Source organism: Globicephala melas, chromosome 1, assembly GCF_963455315.2.
Source record: "Globicephala melas chromosome 1, mGloMel1.2, whole genome shotgun sequence".
NCBI classification, from domain to species: Eukaryota; Metazoa; Chordata; class Mammalia; order Artiodactyla; family Delphinidae; genus Globicephala; species Globicephala melas.
The window spans coordinates 180,904,248-180,920,908 of record NC_083314.1 but is presented as its reverse complement, the minus strand read 5'-3'; the positions used below and the strand labels follow the sequence as shown (position 1 = coordinate 180,920,908).

Here is a 16,661-nt window from a genome sequence, read left to right as displayed (position 1 = left end):
GAGCCATCAAGGAGCTGGGGATGCCGAGGTGCCGAGCCCCCAGGTTCTGGGAGTCCCAAGACCGCGGTCCTTGTGGGCACCGAGACGGAAATGCATCCCGGGGTTCCGGCAGGGCGGCGAGTCCCTGGGTTATCTGCCGGCCCAGGAACTCCTCTCCTGTGCCCTAGAATTACGGAACTTTAAGCTGCTGGGAATTTGAAATGAGGCAAGCAAGGCCTTGCTCCCGAGGTTATTGAAACAACACTGATCCTCCCAAGAGATTACAAAAATTATTATTAGTAAGCCCCCCGCCCCCACTCTGGGCCCAGCGCCGCCGCGGCCCTCCGGGTGTTGCAACTCCGGCCTCTTGACCAGCGGAGGCTGCCCGGCGTTTCCCAAAGACGCCTCCGGAGGGACCACAGCTTCGGCGCCGCCCCTCGCGGCAGCTCGGCCGCAGCCCCTCGCGCCCCGATGGCCTCCGGGTGGGGCGGCAGCTGGGGCGGCCGAGCGAGCGCCGGGCACGTGACACACCGCCCGCCCCGCGCCCCCGCCGCCGCCGCCCCCGCTGCAGCGCTCAGCGCCCAGCGCGCCGCAGCCCGAGCCGGAGCCGGAGTCGGAGCCAGAGCCCGAGCCCAAGCCGGAGCCGGAGCCGGAGCCAGAGCCGGGGGGCGGGGCGGGGGCGGGCCGGCCCCGCCCCCCTGCGCTTTCCTTTTTTCACTTTAAAGCCTACGGGTGCTTTTCCTTCTTCGCAGAAGTCGCGCTCGGCAGCCCGCGCGCTCGCAGGAACCAGGCTCCAGGCGCTGGCGCCGGGGCCGCGGGGAGGAGGCGGCTTCTCTCCCGGCGGCAGGAGCCTCCTCGGCCCCGGAGAGCGGGCGGCGGCGGTGTCCTCCCCGGAACGGTAGGCAGGGCCAGGCACGGGGACTGGGTGGGTGGATAGGGGGCCGGGCCGGGTGCGCGCGGGGATCGCACTCGGGGACCGAGTGGACACCCGGGCGCGGGGCCGGGCAGTGGGGACCGGGTGGGGTCCCGGCTGGGGATCCGGTAGGGTTGCGCGGGGAGCCCTTCTCTCGCCGCGGGTCCCAGTAGGGGTGCGCGGGGAGCCCTTCTCTCGCCGCGGGTCCCAGGAGAGGGGGCCGGGGCGCCGCCCAGCGCCGCTGCCGCCGCAGGCGCGGGCAGGTCGCGCGGCCACGGGTCCCACCTGGGGTGACGAGACGGGGCGGGAGTCCCGGCGGCCCCGGCGACCGTCGCACCCGGGATTGAGCCTCGGCAGCTGCAGGCCCAGGAAGGGGCTCGGGACGCGCAGCGGCCCCCGCCGACTTGTAGGTGCCGGCACTCCCGGGGGCCTCCGTTCCCGGGACCATCCCTGAGGCCGAGGCGGGGAGCAGCGCGACCCCGCTCCGCGAAGTTACTTTCGCTTTTCCCGCCATCCGGTGTCGCAGCGCAGCCCGACTAGACCCCTCGGGGCTCCCCAGCTCTGCCCGCAGCGCCTACCCCGGGGAGCCCACCGGGCAACAACCCGGGCGGTGCCGCCTTCACCGCCGCCCCGGAGCCACCGCGGCTTCTCCCGGCCACCAAGGGAGAGCCGAAGAGTTCTGTCAGGAAATCGATTAAAACGGAAAAACCGGAGCAGCCTGGGGCCGTCGGCGGTAATTGTCCTGTTCAAGTTCAAGGCAAAGGCTCCTCGGAATGCTCACGGCCCTAGCGGCGCCGTGGCTTGGTCTGTGGGGAGAGACTGCGAGTTGTGTGTGTGAGTGTATGGTGTGTGCTGAGGGTACGTCTGTGTGTGGGAGGGCTGTGTGAAAGTGTGTCTGTGTGAGCCCGTCTCTGTGTGTGTGTGTGCGTGAATAAGTGTATGAATGTATATGTGCTAGGGTGTGTCTCTGAGTGCATGTGTGAGTGTGTCCTTGTGTGAGTTGGTATGCACCTCTGAGTGCCACTGTGTGTGTGTCTGTGTGTGGTGAGTGTGTCACTGTGAGTGTGTGTGCGTGTGCCGTCCATGGTAATCTGGCAGTGGGACCTGCTGGCTCCTGAGATCTGCTTACCTCGACTTTCCCCGCTTGGTTCTCAAAAGAGCGCTGCGCTGGACCCAGGAGCAGGGGAACAGGGGACTCGGGCAGTTATGCTGGTACCAACTGAGGAGGGCTCAGGCTCCTCCCTCCCTCTCTTTTTCTCTGAAAATGAACTGTACGGTTTGGAGGTGAGTTGGCAGGGCTGCTTCCTGAGTGAGTAATATTTAATTAAATGCTCCAGCCGGTAGCATCAGAAACTGGTCATGAGTTGAGTTTTGACAGGTGTTGATGGTAAAAATGCCATCTCTGCTGACTAAAGGTGGGTATCCTTGGAAGAATTCTCTCCTGGGCAGAACATTTTGGGGGGAGGCAGACCTGTCACCTTGGTCTGGGTGTGTGGACAGCAAGCAAGGAAGGGGGCGGGGCTGCCCCACCTTCTCTGCTGCACCCCTTCCTGGCACCTCCCCCACTCCCACCGCGGGAAGCGTGCTAGGTTAAGTGTTAGGGGTATAGGCAGACGTCTCCCCCACTGAGGAGTCATGGGGCCAGGGAAGCCCTATGTTACTTATAGGGCATCTGTCTGGGCCAACGCTTCCTTTCCCTGCAGAGGCCCAGAGAGGGTGGTGGGCTTACCCGTACCGTACAGCCAGGGGCTGCGGACCAAGTCCCCAGAGCCCTAAGCTGTTGCCTTTGGTTACTGTCAGCAGTGCTGAGGTCATGTGCCAGGCACTTGTTGTCTCCCCAGCTGTAAAGTGATGGGCTGGATTAGATCATTTAAACACTTCTCTCGTTCCCTTACTGCTTTGTTTTCTGCAGGGAGGGCTTTACCCAGTAGATGGAGAGAGAGAGAAAGCAAGAGACAGAGATGGGGAGGCGTGGAGTGGCCTAATGCAATAACATTACAAACTTCCTTTTCTTTCCCTGTCTGGCTACCACCAGGGAAGCAGAGAGAGTAAAAGCAGGGGCACGTTGACCACAGTGGCTCTGACAGTCAAGACCGGGGGCAGGCCTGGCTTCAGGGAGGTCGGAGCTCTAGGAAGAATCAGTGGGTTCTGTGGGTTCCAGGCCTCTTAGGGAGAAGTGGTCCAGCCCGGGGTCCCGGGTGATGTCACTTTGGAGCTGGGCGAGGCTGCGTTCCTTGGGCTGCTCCAGTAAGGCTGAAACCCTTCAGTGGGCTCCCTTGGGTTGCCCGGTAAAACTCTGACACCCCCTGGGGAATCATCTTCCTATGGGTCGGGGGAGCGTGGTGGGTGTCCAGCTGGTGGAGGCCCGCGCTGCCCACTGCTCGCTGAGGATGAAGGATGCTGTGCTCCCCCATGCTGTGCCGTCCTTTCTCGCACCTTCCTCCTCCTCCTGGGTGAGCAGAGACTTGTCTGCTCGTGCGTTTTCACACTTAGCAAAGCCTGTGATTCTTACGGTGTTCAAGAGCTTAGTCTGGGAATTTTGCAACAGTTCTTCCGAAGAACTAGGTGGTAGCTGTCTTTCATGACCGATTTATCTTTCAGTTCCTGAAAAGTTTGAGAATGAGCATCTTTATCAGACAGAAGCACAGAGCAGGTGTAGGTGCGCCTCGGTCCGCCTAGAGTGGACCTCACCCTACCCCCACGAGCCTGACCGATGAAATCCAGGCTTAAAAGGACCTTTATTCTGGACTTTCAGCCGAGTGCTCTCCCGTCTCCCTGTTATCTGCTAGCATCCCTCCCAATCTAAGAGTGAAATTCTGCTTTAGTAAGTGCCACGCACTGTGCTGTAAGTGCTTTGTGGGTACGACCTTGTTTGGTGATGATGATGATGATACCAGTAATAATAATGACAGAGGGAAACAGTGTTATAGTCCTGCACTAGTAGCAGACTCTGATCTGAGTCCTTAACCCTTGTCCTCTTCCTAGGAACCCAGGGCAGTGAGTGGGTTTTCCCGTCGTCCACCTTCTATTAGGCTGGAACAGCCACGCGACTTGGCTAAGGTTAGAGTTTTGCTACTGTTTGGTGGAGGAAAACCCTAAACGTGATTTTGGCACCCAGACCCTTAACCAGTAGTCTCCCACCTCCATCACCTTAGCCTTTTCTTCAGGAACCATTGGTTAATTATTTTTTTTAGTTTTTATTTTTTTTGCGGGACGCGGGCCTCTCACTGCTGTGGCCTCTCCCGTTGCGGAGCACAGGCTCCGGACGTGCAGGCCCAGCGGCCATGGCTCACGGGCCCAGCCGCTCCGCGGCACGTGGGATCTTCCCAGACCAGAGCACGAACCCGCATCCCCTGCATCGGCAGGCGGACTCCCAACCACTGCGCCACCAGGGAAGCCCCATTTGTTAATTTTTTAATGAAAAATTGTTATTATTATGGAAAATTTCAAACATATACCAAAGTTGTGAGAAATGTAAGGTTCCCTCACCAGCTTCAGGTGTTAGCACACATACACACATACGTATGTGCACACGCGCATGCCCATGCCCACACGTACACACACATGCACACACTCATCCTGGGTTATTTGGAAGCAGATCTCAGACGTGATGTCAGTCACCTGTAAGTACTTTCTAGAAAGCGTTTAGGGGAAGCATTACGTCTCCAAGAGGTAGACTTTGGAGGGCAAGTTGGGGTAAGTGTACTCTTCCGGACTTGGAGCTGAGGGTCCTTCCTGGCGGTGCCGAGGGGAGGGTGGCTCACGGCAGGGGATCTGTCTTGTTGCCACCAAAGCTCCCACCCCCCCCCCCCACCCAAAGCCTTTGGAAAGCTTCCTGCTGTTTTGTGTTTTAAAAATTCTCTTTGTTGCCCAACATAACAAATAAATGAGTCTGCTGGTCAGAAGACAGAGCACGCGAGCTCCCTGGGCCTCCCTCGGAGAAGCCACCAAGGCTGTGTGTCGTCCGTGTCCCCCCCACTGAGGCTGGGCCCTTGCAAGGCAGGCATGGGCTTCAAGGCAGGGCTGGGCGTCAGGGACGCGGAAGTGGTCCGTCCACAAGCGCTGCCCCCACCGTAAACCCAAGCTGAACCGTCTTGAACTCCCCCTGTGGATTATGGTGGGTGGGGGGCGTGTGGGAGCAGTGGCCGCCCTTGGGGTGCCTCCGGGGAAATGAAAGAGGCGGTGGGCGATATGTGCCCAAGGCTGAGGGCGTAGCGCCACGCTGAGTAGGAATCTAGGGTCGACCTAGTGACACGGTCTCAACAGCTGCTCCAGCTGTGAACAGCCCTCGCCAGACAGGCTGCTTGTGGCCACACACAGCTGCCGGCCCTGCTCTCGGGGCCTCTGACTGTTAAAAAGGTTTCCTTGGGTTACGTTGCGTCTGTTTTCCTGCCGGGCAGGGTGGAGGTGGCGTCTTCAGGGTGGGGTTGGCAGGTTTGGTAACTAGTTGGACGTGGGATGTTAAAGAAGGGGGAAGAATTGTGGCTGTCTATTGGGGGGTCAGAGTGGACGGTGACCCTATAGCGAGGGCTGGGGGCTAAGGACACAGACGTGCCTTGAACCTGTCCCGGGTGGAAATGGTCTATGCCGATGTGTCCAGATGGCAGCTAGGCCTGGGGCTCGAGAGAGAGGCCTGGGCTGGAGATAGAAACTTTGGAACCTTCTTTTAAAGGGGGTTGATGCCATCAGCAAGAGAGCATTTGGCATGAGATGAAGCCTGCAGAGGGCATGGAGCCCTCATTCCTGGCATTTCCACCTAGAACCAGGGAAGAGACCCTGGCGCTAGAGCCCTCGGCCTAACGCTCCTGTCTGGGCCTGCCATGTCCGGGGAGAGTGCACCTGTGACAAGGAGGGTGTGCGCTGGGGTCTCCACAGTGGGCGTCGGGGTGCCCGAAGGCCACCTGGGGAGCTTCCTCTTGGTTTAGGGGTTTGCTTCTCTCCCTCTTTTCTTAATCATGGTAAATACACACGACATCAGAATTACATCCTAACCGTTTTTAAGTGTGTCATTCAGCGGGATGAAGTACATTCAGTTTATTCTGCAGCGATCATCACCTCCACCTCCGGAGCTCTTTTCATCTCGCAAAACGAAAACTCTGTCCCCATTAAACACTAACTCCCCATCTCCCCGTCTCTCTCCAGCCCCTGGCAATCACCCTTCCACCTTCTGTCTCTGTGAACTTGACCACTTTAGGTCCGTCATATAACTGGGATCATACAGGATTGCCCTTCTGTGACTGGCTCGTTTCACTTAGCGTGATGTCTTCAAGGTTCATCTGTGCTGTAGCCCGTGTCAGAGTCTCCTGCTCTTTTAAGGCTGAATAACGTTCCACTGTATGGATGGACCGCATCTTGCTTATCCGTTCATCTGCAGTGGACGCTTGGTCTCTGGTTTTTCATTGCCCTCCCTGAGAGTTACAGGCTCCAGGGAGGGGCCTCGTTGTGGACCTTTGGGGTCCCTGTGGGGATGAGGAACGAGGGGCTCTGATGGTGGGCTTGGGGGCTCTTGAGCCGCCACGATGTGACTGGCCCAGCCTCACAGCCTGCTGCCCCCTCCAGCTGGGCAGAGGTAAAGTGAGGCCCCTTGTGGGGACTTGCAGGGACCGGGGAGCCAGGGCTCAGGCTTCACTTGGCCGCGAGTCCCCGGAGGTGCTCTCAGGGTGGGAGAAGCGGCCTCTGCAGCAGCCATGCAGCCTCTCGTTCCCAGGGCAACACACACCTGGCTTCCACTTCCTCGCTTCCCTGGTACTTCTAGGTCTTCCCAGCAGCCCCTGGAGGTCACCATCCTAACTGCCCTCGCTCGCGAGGACCTTTCAGTTCACGTCCACTCGCCATCCCTGCTGCTTTGGTGCCGTTGCCCCTCTTTCCTGCATAGAGAGAGCTCTTCCCCCCGCCCCGGCCACTGCTGCGCCCCTCCTGGCCCTTCCTGCCATGCCTCCCTCACAGAGCCCTCCCACCCGCACGCACGGCCCCTCCTCACATCTCTCTCAGGCAGCCCACCATCTCACTCAGGTCCCGCTCACCCCTCCCAGCTTCAGTCACCTGCATCCGTATCCTGTTGACCCCTCCTGGACTCTCGTCATGGGGCCTGACTGCCAAGTTTTCAATTCACAGACCAGAATTTCCCCCACGGCTCTGTGGAAGGTCAGGAACTCCAAAACAGGTCTCTTCTCGTGAGCTGTTATTGGAGCACTGGTGTTCATTCTTTCATTCAGACATTTTCTGAGCACCTACAGTATGCAGCCAGTCTGCTGGGGCTGAGGATACAAAGGATGGAGGCGGGGGAATCTCACTTTCAGAGACCTGTCTGTCTAGTGGGAGATGTAGGCCTGTCTCGCGTGATGACCTGACGCCAGGACGTAGGGAGACACTGACAGGGAGAAGGTGGCTGGGAGGCAGGTGGGTATTTCAGGTGGAAAGATGGCAGGTGTGGAAGGTGAGCATGGACCAGTGTGTGGCTGGAGTGGGGCTGAATGCAGGCAGAGAGGCTGGAGAACACCAGGAGATGGGCCTTGGGGAGAGGGGCCAGCACATTGGGGGATGCTTATGGGGAGGTTGAGGACGTGGGGGGCTGCTCCCATGGGGAGGGGGGGGACATGGGGGATGCTTATGGGGAGGGGGAGGACATGGGGGATGCTCCCATGGGGAGGGGGAGGACATGGGGGATGCTTATGGGGAGGGGGAGGACATGGGGGATGCTCCCATGGGGAGGGGGAGGGCATGGGGGATGCTCTTATGGGGAGGGGGGGGACATGGGGGATGCTCCCATGGGGAGGGGGAGGACATGGGGATGCTCCCATGGGGAGGGGGAGGACATGGGGATGCTCCCATGGGGAGGGGGAGGACATGGGGGATGCTCCCATGGGGAGGGGGAGGACATGGGGATGCTCCCATGGGGAGGGGGAGGGCATGGGGGATGCTCTTATGGGGGGGGGACATGGGGGATGCTTGTGGGGAGGGGGAGGACATAGGGGATGCTCTTATGGGAAGGGGGAGGACATGGGGGATACTCTTATGGGGAGGGGAGGACATGGGGGATGCTCCCATGGGGAGGGGGAGGACATGGGGGATGCTTGTGGGGAGGGGGAGGACATGGGGGATACTCTTATGGGGAGGGGGAGGACATGGGGGATGCTCCCATGGGGGGTGGGACATGGGGGATGCTTATGGGGAGGGGGAGGACATGGGGGATGCTCCCATGGGGAGGGGGAGGACATGGGGATGCTCCCATGGGGAGGGGGAGGACATGGGGATGCTCCCATGGGGAGGGGGAGGACATGGGGGATGCTCCCATGGGGGGCGGGACATGGGGGATGCTTATGGGGAGGGGGAGGACATGGGGGATGCTCCCATGGGGAGGGGGCGGGACATGGGGATGCTCCCATGGGGAGTGGGAGGACATGGGGGATGCTCCCATGGGGAGGGGGAGGACATGGGGGATGCTCCCATGGGGAGGGGGAGGACATGGGGCTGCTCCCATGGGGAGGGGGAGGACAGGGGGATGCTCCTGTCCAGGGGCTGGGACCCAGGGGAGGCACCTGGAGGGTGTGCTCTGACTTGGACTCCTCCGGTCAATGCCTGGCTGCTGTTGGCTGTCTTCACCTTCTCGACCTTGGGTCCCTGCAGCGGGATGGCTGACTCTCATGGCAGATGCCGCCTCCTGCTGCAGTTTGTTCACTAGGTCCTCGCTATAAATAGACAAACTTTGACCGTGGAGAGGACTCTGGGCACAGCAGAACTGGTGTGTGTGTCGGAGGAGAACCCATTTTCCTGCAGGATGCCTCCTACCCTGCAGCCCAGATGCGGGAGGTGGAGGTGGAGGTGGGAGGGAGTGTGGGAGATGTGGGGGCAGGTGGATGAGCAGGATGGGCTTAGGGGCACTTGAGCACCAAGCTGGACACTTTGGACGGGATGGAGTCACCAGTGTAGGAAGAAGAGCCACACACAAGAGATCAGGTAGAGAAGGGCAGCATAAGTGCAGGCATAGGCTGGGCTCAGAGCACGGTCACAACAGCCACCTAACGGAGGCTGGCTTGTGTGGGTGCACTCCCAGGGGCTGTGTGTGCGTGAAGTCGCCCAGTCTTCATAATGTCAGTGAGGCCTGTAGGGCAGGTAGGTGCTGCCCCATTTTACAGATGAGGAAACTGAGAGGAGTTCAGGGCTGCCCAGGAGCTGGGAGCTGAACCCTGCAGCTTGGCTCTCCCGGGTCTGCGCCCTTCATCGTCAAGCTCTGCCACAAAGAAGGAAAACAGCAGAAACGAGTGCCTGAGAGACAGGCCAGAGGGTCACATGTCTCCTGTGGCCTGATGCATAGGGTGTAGGGGGCTGATGAGAGTCAGAAGTGGCTCCAGGTTGATGGGGAAATGGTGACCCTCCCCCAACAGAAATGGGATTGGTGGCTGCAGACTCCAAGAGGTCTCCATGTGCTGATGTGCTCTGTGATATTGGCTGACTCTGGGGGGTTTTGTTTTGTTTTTTAAATTTATTTATTTATTTTTGGCTGCGTTGGGTCTTCGTTGCTGTGTGTGAGCTTTAGTTGTGGCGAGCGGGGGCTACTCTTCATTGCGGTGGGAAGGCTTCTCACTGCGGTGGCTTCTCGTGTTGAGGAGCACGGGCTCTAGGCATGTGGGCTTCTGTAGTTGTGGCTCGCGGGCTCAGTAGTTGTGGCTCGCGGGCTCAGTAGTTGTGGCTCACAGGCTCTAGAGCGCAGGCTCAGCAGTTGTGGTGCACTGGCTTAGTTGCTCCACGGCATGTGGGATCTTCCCGGACCCATGTCCCCTGCATTGGCAGGCGGATTCTTAACCACTGCACCCACAGAGAAGCCCCATGGGTTTTTTTTTTTTAATTGAGGTGAAGTCCACATAACATAAAATTAACCATTTTAAAGCGAGCAATTCAGTGGCATTTAGTACATTCACCATGCTGTGCACCCACCTCCATCTAGTTCTAGAACGTTTTTCTCACTCCAAACAGAAACCTCGTACCCATTAAGGAGTCACTTCCCGTGCCCCTCCCCCAGTCCCTGGCAAGCGCCACTCGGCGTCTGTCTCTATGGATTTGCCGATTCCGTACATTTCCTATGAATGGAATCATCCACTCTGGGACCTTTTGTGTCTGGCTTCTGGCTAATTATGTTGGGCGCAGCACATTGAAGTGTTCCCTAGAAGGAAGCTGGATTTCCCCTCCTGGCTCACTTGGGGGCTACTCGGAGGTGGAAATAAGAGCTTGTCTTAAAACATTCACCTGGATGAAGCAGGAAACTGCAGATACCTGCCTTTCCCCCTGTATCGATAGCCACCAAAGACCCAGCCACTGCCCTCTTGCAGCCAGTGAACTTTTTCATTGTTCCTCATTTTTTCCTTTTTTTTTAAAACCAGGTCTTTATTTATTTATTTATTTTAATTAATTTTTTTGGCTGCATTGGGTCTTCGTTGCTGCGTACGGGCTTTCTGTAGTTGTGGCGAGCAGGGGCTACTCTTCGTTGTGGCGTGTGGGCTTCTCATTGTGGTGGCTTCTCTTGTTGCGGGGCACGGGCTCTAGGCATGTGGGCTTCAGTAGTTGCGGCACGCGGGCTCAGTAGTTGCGGCGCACAGGCTCAGTTGTTGCGGCACACGGGCTTAGTTGCTCTGCGGCACGTGGGATCTTCCTGGACCAGGGATCGAATCCGTGTCCCCTCCATTGGCAGGTGGATTCTTAACCACTGCACCACCGGGGAAGTCCCTCCAGTGAACTTTTAAAAGTGAGCACCTGACAACATCAACTTCCTTCTTAAAGCCCACCAACAGCATCCGTTGCTCTTGGGGTGAATTCCCAAACCCGTGACGTGGCCTTCAGGGAGTGACCTGGTCTCAGGCTCACTTTGGGCACCTCCCCCTCCCCACCCCCGCCCCATCTCAGGCAGCGAGGCCACATGTGTCTTTGTGGACCAGCTCAGAGGCTGGGGGTCGTGGCGCTCCTTCTCCCCCCGCCGCCCCTGGCTGGAAGCTGTTTCCAGGATTGGTCTCTGACAGCGTTGCAACTCGGTGCCACTTTCAAATCCTATTGGCCCGTCTGGGGGCAGAGCTCCGGCTTTAGCCAGGCCCTTTCTCTCCCCTTTCCTCCCAGTTTCCTGAGACCTGACTGTCTCTGTCTCATCTGCGGTGTGACCGAGAGCTTCCTGCCCTGCCTTGGGGCAGTGATGCCCTGACCAGTGTCCGTGAACAGTGGGGCCATTTGCTCTACGTCCACCCTTGACTAGGTCCTCGGCCTTGGTGCCATGACTGTGGGTGAGGAGACACTTTGCAGACAGGCACAGAGGCCGGGCGGGGGCGGGGGGAGGGAACCTTGCGCCGTCACTGCCCGAGAGCACACCGGCCCTGTAGCTGTAGGAGCCTTCTGACAACATTTTCCCGCCTTTTCCTCCCATTCTTGGGCCAACACCTAGTTGAGGGTATCTTGACTCCCGTCTGCTCTGTGTATGACTCTACCAGAAATGGTCTTAGTTTTTATCGAATGTCTCCCATGTGCCAGGCACTGTGCTTTCTGCCATAGACGGATTTCTCATCCTTCAAACAACCTGTGAGCAGGTATGACCTCCCCATTTACAGATGAGAAAAGTGAGCGTCAGAGACATTTTCTGTGCCGCCGGAGGTGACACAGCTCCGTGGATGATAGAAGGTTGGCCTGATCCGCAGCTGTGTTCTTTCTACCGTGACAGCTGAACACACCACGTCATCTATTGGGCACTTAATCTTTGCCAGACATCACGCTGGAGGTGTGGGATGCAGCCCCGGGCTCTCAAGAGGCTGAGGTCGAGCAGGTAGAGATGACAGGTGTGTGCAGGAAACACTAGCTTGTTGCCAGGTGTGCTGAGTGGGCGCAGGGGGCCTCCTGTGGCTGTCCAGAAGGGTTTGCTCTAGGCTGGGGGTTTACACAGAGTGACCCCGAGGAGGACGGACTGGCTGTCACGAGGAGGATCACGGGAAGGCTGCTGTGTGGGAGGGAGCCCCGAATGCCGGGTCCAGGAGTTGGTTATCAGTGGGTAGGGGGTGACCTTGCATCCCCGCCCCCATTTGCCCCAAACGTTGCTCCTGTGAAGCGCACATAAACAAGACACTTTGTCTCCCTTTGCTGTGGGGTCAGCGCTCTGACCGGTGCCTCTTAGGAGCCTCAGGTCAGTGCCCTGGTCCTTTTGCCTGGATGCACTGGGCGCCTGCTGGGCCGATCGTCAACCGTCTGCTTGGCGCTTTGGCTGCAGGTCTGACTGAGGTTGGGGTTTCTGGCTGGGGTGGTGCTGTGCCTCTGTGGCCCTGCACCTTCCCTCGGGAATGGGGTCTGATGGGGAGACCCTGTGAGCTCCCACACCCATGGTGGGAAGGCCGCACGGGAAATGGGCCTCGATGGGTTGATGCCAGGGAGCCTCCTGCAGCCCTGAGATGAAGCCGAGAGTTCAGAGGAAGGCGGGTTTTCAGAGGGGAGGGGCCCTGCCTAGTGCTGGGGGCGCCTCTGTGGATTTCTGGAGGGGGGAGGGGATTTGCTTGTCTGAGTGTCTCGGTTTGGAGCTTTTAAGAAGCTCTAATGAGACCGGTTGCCCTGCCTTTGGGAAGCTTGGCAGGATCATCCTTAGGGGCAACACCAATGTGAAATCTGTTCTAATTACGTATAAATTATATAGAAATGTCAGGGTTCCTTTAAAAAATCTTCCTCATCTTTGGAGAAGTGTGAGGTTCAAAAGATAGGGCTTTCCCCCACCCCGCCCATTCCGTGCGGTTGGGCCAATTTTGAGCCGTTTTGTATATTTTATATCTTTGTCTCTTTGCCCCGCACCCCCTGCCTTGTGCCCTCCAAGGCCCCAGAAAGCCCATCTTCCTCACCATTATGTCACTCTCAGGGGTGTCTAGACAGCTTGGGATAAAGGGTTTTTAAATTCCTTCCTCATTTACCAGTCTTCCCTGAATGCCCCCTCTGTCTCGGCTGCCACAGTGCCCGCACTGGAAGGTGTCCAGACAGCGCCGACCCAGAAGCAGTGTCTGAGCCGAGTCCCGAGCCATGACTGGGGTGTCTCCCCCGTCTGCACCCCCAGGGTGTCTCACTCTGCTAAGGTTTTGCTTTGCAGTCAGTGTTTACATGTATTTTTTAATGGAAAAAAATTTTTTTAAATAAATTTATTTATTTATTCAATTTTGGTTGCGTTGGGTCTTCGTTGCTGCACGCGGGCTTTCTCTAGTTGCGACGCGCGAGGGCTACTCTTAGTTGCGGTGCACGGGCTTCTCATTGCGGTGGCTTCTCTTGGTGCGGAGCACAGGCTCTAGGCGTGCGGGCTTCAGTAGTTGCAGCACATGGGCTCAGTAGTTGTGGCACATGGACTCAGTAGTTGTGGCTCACGGGCTCTAGAGCGCAGGTTCAGTAGTGTGGCGCATGGGCTTAGTTGCTTTGCGGCATGTGGGATCTTCCCGGACCAGGGCTTGAACCCACGTCCCCTGCATTGGCAGGTGGATTCTCAACCACTGCGCCACCAGGGCAGTCCTAATGGAAAAATTTGAACACAGGTAAGAGCAGAGGCCAGTGTCTGGAGCCCCCCTTCTGCATCACACTGGCAGTGGGCACCACCCAATCATTCGGCTCAGCTGCGCGCAGGAGACATCCGCCTTTCTGGACAGATTGGGCTGAGGGATGACAACGAAGCCCCGGGAGGGTCAGATGGGGCTCTCGTGCTTTGGGGGTTAAAACTGTGCTCTTGTTTCCTCGGCGGCTCTGACAAGGGGCACTGGGCGTCCCGGGACCCCATGCTCGGAAGGCTGTGCAGGGCTCTGTCCCATGCCTGTGTGGACGCCACCTCCCCAGCCCCCGATTTCCCACAGAGCCTCAGGGATGCCACACAGAGCAGGGAGACAGGCCATTTGAACAGAGCACTTCAACTTTTTTCTTTTCTTTTTTCTTGAGCGGGGTGGAATTTTGTACAAGGCTTAATTTGGGGGGAAAATCACGGAGCTGCTAAAAATAATTTTGGGGGCCACTCTGCCAGAGGCAGATTAGGGGTGGTCTTCTCCCACCCACTCCTGCCTCTGCCCTCCCCGCAACATGCGTCAGTAAACCTGTAGGAACAGATAAAGGTCGGGACCAGGGTGAACTGCAGCGCCCAAGATGGTTCTGCCCGAGTTACCACGTGTTGGGCACAAGATGTGGTTTTATCCACCATGTTATGGGTTTGAGGATGGGATCTCTGTTTTCTTCCCAGCAAGGTGGGTTTGGAGCCTCTATGGGGACTTTTCTCCTTGGATTGAACCACACTTCCATCCTAGCCAGATAAAATAGCTGTGTTCAGACAAAGTAGAAAAGTGGGGCTGGCTTTCCCTTCTTCAGTCACGGGGAGCCTCTTGAGGACCAAATGTTGTGTTGGTGTAACTGCTTCTCCTGAATTTTTTATAAGACAAAGCAGGTAGTACCCAACCTTTCTGGATATTGTAGCAGTGGGAGGCTGTCTCTTCGAGGCTCAGAGTGTAAACCGTAGGAGCTAATGCAGGATTCATTTCTCTGCAGGTGGGAACCGAGGTAGGGGGATTGCAGTTTTCCTGAGTCCGTAAATGCTGGTAGCGATGTAGGCAGGTACGATCATGGAGGTTTCTTGGGCAAGCAGCTCATGAGCTGAGTTTTGCGGACTGGACGACCTCACATCTTGTCATCTCACGGAAGCAGTGCGGTTTTGGAAAGAACCTATTGAAAGCTGCTCATGTGGAGTTTGGGGCTGTGTGGAGGATACCAAGGTGAGGTGACCAGGGACAGTGAGTGCCAGTTGCTCAAACCGGGCTCGAGGCTGTGCGTATCCCCAGCAGACGTGCGCACATGGGCCACCCTTTCCTCCTGTGTTTAGACCAGTTTGCTTAATGTTTACTGAGCATCTGCTATGTTCCAGGCATCGTTCTCGGCACTTTCCGTGCATTAACTTACACTGTTCCCAAGAACCCCGTTGAGTGGGGGGTTATTCTGCCCATTTTACAGATGGGAAAACTGAAGCACACAAAAAACATCAAATCATTTGCCTGGGATCACACAGAGCCAAGGAGTCGAGCTGGACGCAGACCCAGTCTGTGCTCTGCTCTGAATCACTGCCCCACATGGCCTCAGGGCGTGGGGAGGCTCACGATCTGGCGGGGATGGGGAGTGGGTCAGGAGGCAGCAGTCACTGGGAGACCGCACAGTGGCAGTTCTGCGATACGGGTGTGCCTGGGGTGCTCCGGGGGGATGGTGGGGGAGACACCTTTCTGGAGGAGAGAAGCCTTAGCCAAGCAAAGGAAAGGGCCCATGAAGGGTGCCCCAGGTGGAGGGGGCACGAGAGTCAAGACAAGGAGGGGAGAACGGGTTCACGTGATGCTGCAGTGCGGGGTCGAGGCAGGTCCAGCCTCGCCCTGCTGTGTCGCCATGGCCGGCCCTTTGCAGTGGAGGCTGAATTTGCCAAGTGTCATTGGTGAGGCAGGGAAACGGGAGATCCTGAGTCTTGACTTCTCCCTTCAGGAGGGACCCAGACAACTTGAAAAAAATCCTCAAACGTCCACTAGACAGTTTCAGTGTCTCTGCTGAGCTGTGAGTAGGCTCAGCCGTGTCTGCTGAATCCTCTCTCTCCTGCCCCCTTAAATAAACGAAATAGCCCCCCAGCTCGGAAAGCTGGGGGCTCCCCGTCCTGGGAGCAGCTGTCCCGGAACCCTCCTAAAGGGTCCCTGTCAGCGTCTTGACCCACTGCCCACCTTCTGCACACCCAGAGGGGCGAGATCCGAAGAGTTAGCCCTCTTTGGCTTCAGAAGCCAAAGGAGAGGGAGGGAAGTTCGGGCGGTGAAGGACAGAACCCTGGACACACGCTTCTGCTCTTTTTCTAGTAAATCCCGTAAAGAATTTCAGCAGACTACTGCCCCCTTGCTGGGTTTCCCCTGGCCACAGTGGGGCATAAGTCTTCTTACATTGTCATGTTTTTCTCTGAGAAAAAGCCAGCCTTAAGCATCAGACTTTAATTACTTTCCCAAGGGACACTTCCTGTAGATATTTCCAGTGACAAGGGGCTGAGGTTGTGCTCCTAAATAAAATTAGGGTTTTAAACTGGGTCACAAACTCAGCTGGCCCCAGGGACCAGGAAAGAGGTGCAAATGAAGCAGCCAGTGGAAGGCTATAGGGCGGAATGAGGACTGTGGCAAAAAGCATGCGTGTGTCCTGTAGAAGCGGGGGCCTCTCCTACCCAGAGATGTGGAGTCCAGGGCACTCTAGCGTCCACTTCTTTCTCCCCTAAGAGAAGCCAGGCATCCAGATTTTTTTTTTTTAAGTAGGCAAATAACTTAAATAACTTAGTGGGTTTTTTGGTTTGTTTGTTCTTAAAGAAACAACACAGAATAGAATGTTTGTGCCCTTTCTGTACAGATGAGGGGGCAGGGCCAAGGCACCCAGTGGAGTCACACAGCTTGGGGCTTGTTTATTTACTTAGTTTTGGCTGCGTTGGGTCTTCGTTGCTGAGCACGGGCTTTCTCTAGTTGCAGCGAGCGGGGGCTATTCTTGGTTGCTGTGCGCGGGCTTCTCATTGCGGTGGCTTCTCTTGCTGCAGAGCACAGGCTCTAAGCACACGGGCTTCAGTAGTTGCAGCACGTGGGCTCAGGAGTTGTGGCTTGTGGGCTCTAGAGTGCAGGCTCAGTAGTTGTGGCGCACGGGCTTAGTTGCTCCGTGGCATGTGGGATCTTCCCGGACCAGGACTTGAACCTGTGTCCCCTGCATTGGCAGGCGGGTTCTTAACCACTGCGCCACCAGGGGAGTC

At 57.4% G+C, this 16,661-nt stretch overlaps 1 protein-coding gene across 7 annotated transcripts in view; it reads left to right on the top strand.

The window, feature by feature from the left end:
- The first annotated feature begins 582 nt into the window (after positions 1 to 582).
- SPSB1 (splA/ryanodine receptor domain and SOCS box containing 1) overlaps positions 583 to 16,661 on the top strand; it is a 69,100-nt gene continuing 53,021 nt past the window's right edge. For all 7 annotated transcript variants that reach the window (XR_009558717.1, XR_009558719.1, XR_009558718.1 and 4 more), the window contains exon 1: positions 583 to 877. The gene's annotated coding sequence lies outside the window, so the exon portion shown is untranslated. The remainder of the gene's footprint in view (positions 878 to 16,661) is intronic.